The 10,694-nt window shown below is 41.3% G+C and overlaps 1 pseudogene; it reads left to right on the forward strand.

The window, feature by feature from the left end:
* The first annotated feature begins 3,516 nt into the window (after positions 1-3,516).
* On the forward strand, positions 3,517-9,558 carry LOC110314727 (annotated as a pseudogene).
* Positions 9,559-10,694: the final 1,136 nt, after the last annotated feature.

Raw genomic sequence — 10,694 nt, forward strand, 5'->3', positions numbered from 1 at the left:
AGGAGAGGAGAGGAGAGGAGAGGAGAGGAGAAGAGAGGAGAGGAGAGGAGAGGAAAGGAAAGGAAAAGGAAAAACAAATCCCCAAATCTAACCTCCCTATTTCATCTCCTTCCTTTCCAAGACCATAACTATCCCCTTTTAAAAGACAGCAAACATCTAACATTTATTGAATAACCAAAATTCCTTTCCCCACCTCTTGGGAATGTGGTAGAGTTCTCTTATAATTGCTTTCTTCTGATTTTGGACATAGAATTCATCTTTGGTGGTCCAAAAAATTTAGGAAAATGGTTAGTCTTAAGAAAGCTAGCAGTAATCATTTATTGTTCAGTCTCTATGTGCTGAGAAAGTTCAAGGCTTAATTGAAGCCCTGACTGGAATACTCTGAAAGGCCAGGTGAACTGAGGTCACCTGGAATCAACAACCCTTCCTAAGCTGTTCTGAAAGCAATTCTCCCAAGGAACCAGCAGTCTGAGGCTGGATCAAGCATCTCAGAATCTTCCAGGGTGGATCTTGCCAAGGCTGCTTCCTTGGCCTTCCATTCTGCAACATACAAACCTTACAAGCAATATATAGCTATATAAAGCCATTTGTATGTAAGGTGCAGGGTACACAAATAAATTATGGATGGCTTACTGTTCTTTGTTAGGGCAGGTGGAAGACTTTAAAAGTTAGTTTGAACATATAGTCAAACATCAATATAAATTCATGCCATATGAAAAGATGGTATGTATTAATAAGTCATGACAATTCTGTAGCTAACAAGGTTTATCAGCTATGTATAACTGAAGTTCTGACTAGAGACATCTTAAAAATCTCAGCCAGTTTTAGAGTTGTTCCAGTAGAGGGTTTAGCATTATACTTCACCAGATCATTGAGTCCTTCTGATTTTCTCCTTTGTTTCTGCAGCCAAGATCTTCAGGGGTCTCCCTCTAGTAAATCTGATTTTTATAATTTTTGAAGGAAGCCAAAGCCTTGTCTGCTCTCCTGTTAGAACAAACCCAGAGCCTCTCTTCCAACACAGCGTGCCTTTGTCCAGCAGTTGGAAGTCATCGTAAGTATAGACTGATTTAATACAGCAGCTCCTTTTCTATTTAGGTCTGCTCTGTTCTGACCTCTCTCAAAGAGGGAGTACCATACCATCATAACCATTGAGCTTATAATGACCTTCATTTTGATAATTTTAAAACAATTATTATTATTTATCACGATATTATTTCTCTGTGTAGCCTGGACTGACCTGGATTTGTTCTATAGATTAGTCTGGCCTTGAACTCACAAGGGACTTTTCTGTCCCTGTCTTTGTCACTCAAGTATTGAGATCAAAGGCATGAATTTAATTATTTAGTATCTATGTAACCTTGAAAATATCTATTTCATTTTTATTTCTTTCTCCCTTCTTTGGATATTATTATCTATGTAGATGTATTTGTCTTACCCTTTTCTCTCTTAAGATAATATCCTTTTCTGTAATCAACTTCATTCAAATTCCCTTCTATTTAGTGTATAAGCATATTCCCAAGTAACATTGCATTTGCTTAGAGGTTTTGCCTTGGGTTTATGTGCCATGCACTAGGGTGAGCTATGACCAGTTCACCCGTGGGAGCCCACATTTAAAAAGACTAGTTGTTCAGAGAAGCATTAACACCATACCTCACTAGAGGTAGTGAGTCCCCAGTCTATGTCATTTTTAATTGGACCACTGTCTGTCTGTGTGTGCAGTTGGACACTACTATGGTGTATCACATTTAGACTTCAATTGGCAATAGTCCCTTGTCTTTTAAAATCTAAAGCAATATCATATTGTCTCTTGACATATGTGTTTATTTGATTGATTTAGCTCCTTTGACAAAATGCATTTGTATTCTGTATCCAGAAGCTGATAATGTGTAATATAGCTAATATACTTGACAGTATTATTCTTTATTCTTTTGTTCAGTGGCATCTGGATTCCTTACATTGACTAGCAGAATATATCTTTCCTGGGGAAAAATGTTTTTCAGAATCAGAAATTTCTATTTGAAATTATAAACATATAATATGTGGATAAATATACTTACATTCCACTTTCTATTTATATAAATTTAAGATTGATGTATGTTTATTTTTTTAATTGCTAAGTATATTTCTACTTATTATTAAGCAAAAAATCTTAACTAGTATGTTTAAGAGAAAAAATATCATTTTGAATTTTAGACTGTCATTTGCAAGTAGCTGTACCTATCAACAGAGGGTTTCACCCTGCCTTTGTTGTGTAGACCAGGCTGGTCTAGAATTCATAGAGATCTGCTCATCTCTGTCTCATGTGTCTGTTATGTTTGAGCTCTGAGGCTGTGTTGTCCCTTTGTATATAGGGAGAGACATTTAAGTCTTCCACTTGACTTTGGCCATAATAGTCAACCTAAGGCTGCATTTTCACATGCCATGAGCTCTGGGCATTAATTTTCATAGGACAGGATTGGGCCAACCTGCTGTGTCCACATAGATGTAGTCTCCACATAGGTTCCTCCCCCTCACATGCTCTGCCCCTCAATTTCTGTGTTCTGCTTTTGAATTTAGTAGGGCTTTCTTTAAAAAGTCACTTTCTATGCTACCTCTCTGTAGGCTCCTTCCCAGCCACTAATCTTGTGCTGTTCCAGGAAGTTTCATCATTCATTTTTTTTTTTTAAGAGACCGAACCTCTTGTCCAGCTAGCCTGAGTTTTCTCTACTTTTAACCCAGGCCTTTTTAGGCTATAAGCTTGGGTTCTGATTGCCCCATGTTAGTCATAATTTTAGAAGTTAAGTGTGGTTCTTCCTCCCAGCCCCATGACCTCAGAAATAAGACTCAGACTCAAAATATATTTACATGTACCTTAGCCATATAACTAGGCTCTACCTGGAGAGATCAAAACTTAGCCCAACTATTTACCTACATCCTGTCACATAGCTGATTATCTCTGAGCTCAAATACCACACTTCTGTCTCCTAGAATCTTCTCAGGCAAGTTCTCTCATGCCTGCCTCTATCTCAGAATTTGTTCTCCTCACATGTTCCACCTTCTAATTCTTGCCTATGCCATAGGCTTTTTAATTGACAGGTGATGCATCCATACAATACAGGAAATATTCTCTCTACAGTCAAGAATGTGTGTGTGTGTGTGTGTGTGTGTGTGTGTGTAGACCTGTGTATTCAGGCATGCAATTGATAACATTCATTACATTCTTGCCATTTCCCCTCCAGCCCTCACTCTGGATTGACAGGTGAAGTGGCCCTTATTGAGGGTTTTCCTTTTCTCTTTTTTTTTTTACAAGAAAGGTTAGAGCTTGCTGAGAAGAGCCTGTAACAGGCTCTAAGCATGATTGGAGAGACAGATCCTTGAGAGAAGCATGAGTGTGTGCACCCAAGGGGGCACCGTGTTTTTCTCAGTAGAGTGTCCTTGCTCTAAACTGTTCCTGGGTTACTGGATACCAGAAAACAGGGTCACTGTGCATCACCTCTGAGAAAGGGACGCTGCCTATTGTCTCCCTTTTCTGTTCAGAGAAAGTCCAAAGGAGGTTGATCAGGTCACACCAGCTACCAACCCTTGATGGTCGTACCAAAATGCCATACATTGAAACAGTCCATGGGATTAAGAGATTTTCAGATCTCGCCCCATTGGTCTACCACAAAGAGTCGCCATAGATACACTGTTCCAAGAGTACCTGCTCCCCAAGATGAGACCAGCTATGATTCCTCATCGATACTCCATGAGCATACTCCACTCTGCTAATCACCAAACTCATCTTGTTTGTGGTTTCCCAGGATCCCGTGTTTCTTAGGAACTGACGGATTTGCATATGGAAGTCAGAGCATGTTAATATCTTTATATCTTGTAATATCTCCTAGAACACTGAGGTGTACCCCATCNTGAGTTCAGCTCTCCATGACCCACGGTACTTTGAACAACCAGACACCTTCAATCCTGAGCACTTCCTGGATGCCAATGGGGCACTGACGAAAAGTGAATCTTTTCTTCCCTTCTCCACAGGTGAGACAGACCTGTGATTCTTTTCCCAGACACCAGAGGGCAGTCCTGTCCTCTGGGAGACAAACAGTCTCTGTTTACTGAGTCTATCCCAGCTGCCTTGCCTAACCATCCTATTCACCCTGGGTGTAACCCCATGTGGGAACTCTTGAATTAAAGAAGTATCCTAGTCAGGAGGAATTTGGTGAAGTATGTAAAAGCCTCTTAACCTGGGCAAATACATTGTCTTTCTTTTTCAAAGATTGATTGATTGATTGATTGATTGATTGATTGATTGATTGAACACTGTTCTACATGCATATATATGTCTAAAGTTCCCGAAATTGGAGCTAGAGATAGTTGTAGGCTACCATGTGGGTGCTGGGAGTTGAACTCAGGTCATCTAGAAGAGCCGCCAGTGCTCTTAACCACTGAGCCATCTCTTGAGCCTTCATTTTCTTTTTTTATTTATAATTAGGAGAAAAATCCTTTAAATAAGTGAAAACATTTGTCTTTAATTGTGTTTAAATGTTCAATTAAAGAGAATCTTTACAGAGAACAAAATGAACTTGGTGCAAAGGCAGGTTTCCACCACTGCTCCAGAAATAAATAACAGATTAATAAAGGAGATGGGACCACAGAGTATTCCGTTGTCAGAAAGCCCATGACATCCTTAAATCCAACCAGTAGTTCCCATACAAAGTAGTACTGTAATAACCAAAATAACCCATCACTTCTTTTTAGTTCAGGTTCTTGCTGTCACTTCTGGAGAGAAACCTATTGTCTTGGCAATATTCTGGGTTGTTTGGAGAGTTCTATGAGACACCTTTGTCAGACAACTCAATGTAACTAACTCCAGGTACTAGTAGCTTCACTTGGTGATAAGAGATGGCCATTTGGGACTATATCTCTCTCACTATTTGGAGACATCATTAGAATAACCTTCATACATTTTAGGAAGTTTCTACTGTACTAGATTTCCCTACAACCCCTCAAATGCTCCTCAATTCTACCTGTCTCTCCCCACATTGTATCCCTCAAATCCATCTTCCCTCCCCATCTGATCCCTCCATTCCTGTTTCCTCTGCTGTCACTAGTCTGCCTATATAATCAATTCTAATTTCTCCTCCCAGGGAGATTCCTGTCTACCTCTTTTGTCTATTCATAACCTTTCTGGGTCAATCTTACACTTGTCAGAATGGCTAAGATCAGTCACACAAGTGACAGCTCATGCTGGCAAGGATGTGGAGCAAGGCGAACAGTCCTCTGTAGTGACACTTTTAGAGGTTTGGATTCTTTGAAAAACACAGAAATATATTCTTGTTTGAATCCCAGGTGTGGGATATGGGGCTGCTTCAGATTTTTCACAGGAACTAACTGTGGTTTGGCATGATTTTGCCAGATGCAGATAGTTCCTGTGATTATGTGACATTTGGAATTCTGGGGACTTTTCAGGGGATGTATATATGCTAGGACCCTGAGAGGCTGGGTAGTTGGTGGGTGGTTGGCTGTTGATNGTCGTNGATTGTTNAGTATTTTAAAATGGAGTAGAAATAAGAGGAGGAGGAGGAGGAGGAGGAGGAGGAGGAGGAGGAGGAACGTAGATATCCTGATGACAAAGAACAAACTTGCCCCAAGGACCTTGATGCCCTAACCAGCAAGAAGCAGTCTAAGGATAATACTATTCCCTTTAAACCCCTGAATTTATTCAGAAATCTCTTTCTTTCCTATCTAGTTCTAGGGTGTTGAAAGGGTAGAAACCAGGTGGAGAAGGATGGCAGAAAGAAGAATCCACAAAGCAAAAACTAGCTTCACTCATCCATTGCTGGTAGAAGTACAAACGTGTTCAGCCACTATGGAAATTAGTCTGGCATTTCCTAAGAGGAGGTAATAAACTTCAAGATACAGCTATACCACTGTCTTGGTGAGGGATTCTATTCCTACACAAACATCATGACCAAGAAGCAAGTTGAGGAGGAAAGGGTTTATTAGGTTTACACTTCCACATTGCAGTTCATCACCAAGGAAGTCAGGACTGGAACTCAAGCAGGTCAGGAAGCAGGAGCTGATGCAGAGGCCATGGAGGGATATTCTTTACTGGCTTGCTTCCCCTGGCTTGCTCAGCCTGCTCTCTTATAGAATCCAAGACTATCAGCCCAGAGATGGTCCTACCCACAAGGGGCCTCTCCCCCTTGATCATGAATTGAGAAAATGCCCCACAGCTGGATCTCATGGAGGCATTTCCCCAACTAAAGCTCCTTTCTCTGTGATAACCCCAGCTCTGTCAAGCTGACACAAAACTAGCCAGTACAATCACTCTTGGTCATATACCCAAAGGATGCTTCATCCTACCACAAAAACACTTTCTCAACCATGTTCGTTGCTTCTCTATTCATAATAATCAGAATTAGAAACAACATACATGTCTCTCAACAGTAGAATAGATAAAAAATGTGTTACATTTATACAAAGAAGTATTACTAGGGTGTTGAAATTATATTAAATTTGCGATCAAGTGAATGGAATTAGGGGAAAATCAAGTCAAAGTAGTAATGATTTGCATTTCCCTGATACCTGAGGATGTTGAGAATTAAAGCATTTCTCAGCCAGGACTGGTGGGACAGAGGGAGAGGTGAAGATCTACAGGCAGACTACCTGGCTCCCAGGCAGGAGTGACCTTTGAGTTAGCAAAGAGTGAAGATTCAGTTTCATAAGAAACAACAGCAAGAACAACTGACATCATCTATAAACACTGCCATGAGCTGAATAGGGTCTTGACCACTGGGGAGGCATTGACTATGTCTCTGAACAGTGGGGTGATGGAGCATCTTTATTTGCATTAAGTACTCTTTGGCTTGTTATATTACAAGAGAAATCAACATTATGAACATATATTTGAGCAAAGAAACCATTCATGCGGGATAATATCCCGAACCAGAGAAAATTCAGAGCACAGTACCCATCAGTGTCAGCAGGCAGTGTCTATAAATAAAAAAGGGGCTGGGCGTGCACACACAGCACGATTAGTGCCAGCTCCACTTTTGCATTACTTAGCCATACAGGAGTGGTTGATATCCTGGAATTGGTCAACTGCTTTGAGAGGCTGAGACTTGTTCTTCATTGGAAAAATATAATCTCAAGTTACTGTATATATCGTTAAGCTGACTATTGAGTTTGGTTAGTTTGTTGCATACAGAAGCTCCCTTTAGCCAAATTCAGTCAGTTTAATGGAATCTATAGGATGGAAACATGGAAACTTTGTGCTCAGGTTTCTTTTCTTTTGGAGAAAGGGATGTTCTAGAAATAGTTCTATAGCCTTTAGTCACAAACCCCTCCCCTTGCCACAATCCTCATGTTAGGGATGGAACCCAGGGCTGTGTGGATTTAAGCAAGTTTTTCCAAGCAGTCCACACCTCCAGTCCCTCCCTGGTGCATTCTAGAAGATCCTTTTCTGGTGAATCTCTAGGGATCTAGAAGATCCCCCCTTTGCCCTCATCCTTCATTTAGGGGTTTTAAGTAAGTGCTCCCCTGCTGAGCTATGTCTCAGTTAAGAATTGTCTAGTCTTGAGTATAAGTGGCTTCAGTGACCCTGGACTCAGCCCTGCTCCTGGATCTGTCTGGTATAATGGCGTCTTTCATTTTTCATCTTTGGAGTTGGAGACACATATGGCAGTGAGATTAAAAAATTAATTGTTCATAGGACAGTTCCAAAATTAGAAAGGCAGGCATATGATGGAAAAAAAGACAAAGATAATTAACAATAGAGAGGCAAAGACATTGAAACAGATGCTGACAAAGAGAGGCAAAGAGGTGGGGGAGAGAAAGGGGCAGCTCCAACAAGAGGAGACATTTTGTGAGAATGAGGGAATGAACTTAAGACAGAAGAAAGGTGATGAACCAGACAGGAAGAGAGAGGGAGGACAGAAAAGGAAGTTGGAGAAGAACACAACTAGAAATAGACAAAGGAACATGAGAGAGAATAGAGCAGGAACACATGACAAGCTGTCCCTAGACAAAGAAAGGGGGTGGTTAGGATGGTATCTAGGGAATTGAGAAAGACACAAAGATAACAGAACAAAAGACATGTACTGATGGTAGGTACAGACACGAATTCAGGGAGAATATGATGGATGGGGGCAGGGGTTGAAGAGAGACAGAAACAGAGACTGAGAAAAGTTATTAAGCTGTTCTGAAAAAATCTAGGTCACAGAACCAGTTCTAAGATAATCTCAGAGAGCTACTCCATAACTTACTAAGCTAATGTCATCTAAATTCTGGAAAGGAGATGCCCAAAGAGATAGGGTGCTTTTCTAAATCCACCTGCACAGGCACAATTTTCTAACAACCTGGAATGCACAGAGGTTACTGGAAAATCCCTGCTGAACCTGGAGACCCGGGACAGTCAGTTGCAGATCGAGAATCTGATGAACAGGGCAGGCTATGGTGCCTGTGCAGGCCCTTTTAGGCTCCCATTGCTCTGTGGTGTCCATACCTGAGGTTACAAACCAGCAAGGGCTCCTCGTTCCTCTGAGAACCCAGTGGGTGCCACAGACCCCTTATCATGAGTGCCCTCCAAGTCAATTGTGTTTCTGAACTTACTTGTTCAAGCTCATTAATCGAAAGGTGTAGAACAATATCAGAGAAAGAGAAAGAGGGGGTGTTGAGAGACAGAGAGGACGGAGAAAGATGAGAGACAGAGAGCGCTTACTATGTAGTCCAGATGAATTTATCATCTTCCTACATCAGTCTCCTAAGTGCTAGGATTACAAGTTTGTGCCTCCACGTTTGATGCATATAAGATTCTTTCTAAACAGTACCTTTCCCCTCAGGGCAGCCCTATGAGATATATATCAATCTCCTCACATGAGAAAGGAGGGACACTAAAGATCTTGCATTATAAATGTGGACACAGACACACTTTACACCTGTTCTCCGTGGGTTATTACAATTCCAAAAGAAGAGCTCTGGTAATCTAACAAAAACTGCAAGCCTGTCAAAAGTGACCATGAGACATCCAACAACAATTTGTCCTTCATTTTATAATTTACTTATTGTATACATATGCACTATGGTGTGTGTTTGTACGTGTGGGGGGGTGTCTCTCCTTACACCAAGTATGTCCAATTCTCAGGGATTGAGCTCATGTTCCCAGGACTGGTGGCAAAGTCCTGCCCATGCTAAGGCAGCTCACTGGCCCTTGCACCAATTCTTTCAGGTTTGGAAATCTCTTAACATTCTTATTTGAATTGCAGGTTGAAGGTTAAGCTCATTCTTACTCATTGCATTGGGAAGAGTTGTCTAAATGGATTTAGGAATGGGAAAGTTCAAAAGCTGTATACTGGCCAGGAGCTCACATGGCCTACTTTCTCTGCCCACAGGAAAGCATGTTTGTCTTGGCAAAGGCATTGCCCACAATGAATTGTTTCTTTTATTCCCTACCATCCTCCAGAACTTTCCAACATCCATCCCTCTTTCTCCTAAAGACACAATGTCTTTAGTGATGCCAAGCATCACTCCTAAGGAGAGTGATACTGGAAAAATACCCCAGTATACCAAATCTGCTTCTTAGCCCACTGATTGGTCTGAGGCAGCCAGGTATCCCCACTCCTTCTGAAAATGCCCCCATGTTTCTGCCTCTGGGATACCTGTTGGAAACCAGAGTCTAGGTAGCTGCTCGCATTCTTTTTTCTAGTGCACCTTCTCCAACTCTCCAAAGCATATTCAACTGTCTTTCTGTTTGTTTGAATAGAGACTTCTGGAGTTCAAATCTTATGCTGAGTCTCTTTCCTCTTCCTCCCAAAAGCCCCAGTCCCCACTTATCATCNCTCCATGCCCTGTGATCTGTGCTAATGGACTNCTTATAAAGTCTGAATTCTATGTCTATAGATGTGCCTAATATGTATGCTTCAGGTAAATGGAATCAAGATAGTGTGTGGTCTTTGGTGTCTCATGCCTTTATTTCACATAATTTAACTTAGTTTTCTGTATCCTCTAGGCCACAGTCACACACCTTCATGGGCCNTTCTCATGCTCTTTCTTAGCATCCTCTTCCTGCATTTTCTGTCTAGGCAGAGGCCTCCTCAGCCCATGNTCCCTGAGCTGCATGTTTCTGANCACTGACTTCAGATTCCTGGATGTTCTCTTTAAATCTCCCAAGAACTACACCAATGCCTGCATTCATAAGGGTTCTCTAAAGGAACAGGATTGATAGCATCAATCAGTCAATCTGTGTGTGTGTGTGTGTGTGTGTGTGTGTGTGTGTGTGTGTGTGTGTGTGTGTGTGTGTGTGTGTGAAGTCAATTACCTATCTATATCTATTTATCATCTATCTATTATTAAAGTGGCATTCTGGCCAGGGCTGGTTAGTGCAACAATGACTGTTCATAATAAAAATGCTGAGAATTAGGCAGTTGTCCATCCATGAGGCTGTAAGTTTCATCTGTCCCACACAGTGCTACAGTCCTGAAGGATGCCTGTAGAGATGCTGGTGTTTAAGTGCCTGTTGCAATCCAGAAGAAGTTGGATTTAATATCAGCCAAGTGAAAGGTTAGAAAAACTTGCCAGGGAGAATGAGGGGAGGCAGGCAAAAATTCTTTACTTCTGCCTCTGGTTCCAACTCAAGGTTAGCCTCTTTTTATATTTGTGGACATGTATGTCCTACATCTACCTCTTTTTGTCTCTCTGTCTATGTCTGTTTCTCTGCATCTCTCTTT

Source organism: Mus pahari, unplaced genomic scaffold (genome assembly GCF_900095145.1).
Source record: "Mus pahari unplaced genomic scaffold, PAHARI_EIJ_v1.1 scaffold_12413_1, whole genome shotgun sequence".
Taxonomy (NCBI): domain Eukaryota; kingdom Metazoa; phylum Chordata; class Mammalia; order Rodentia; family Muridae; genus Mus; species Mus pahari.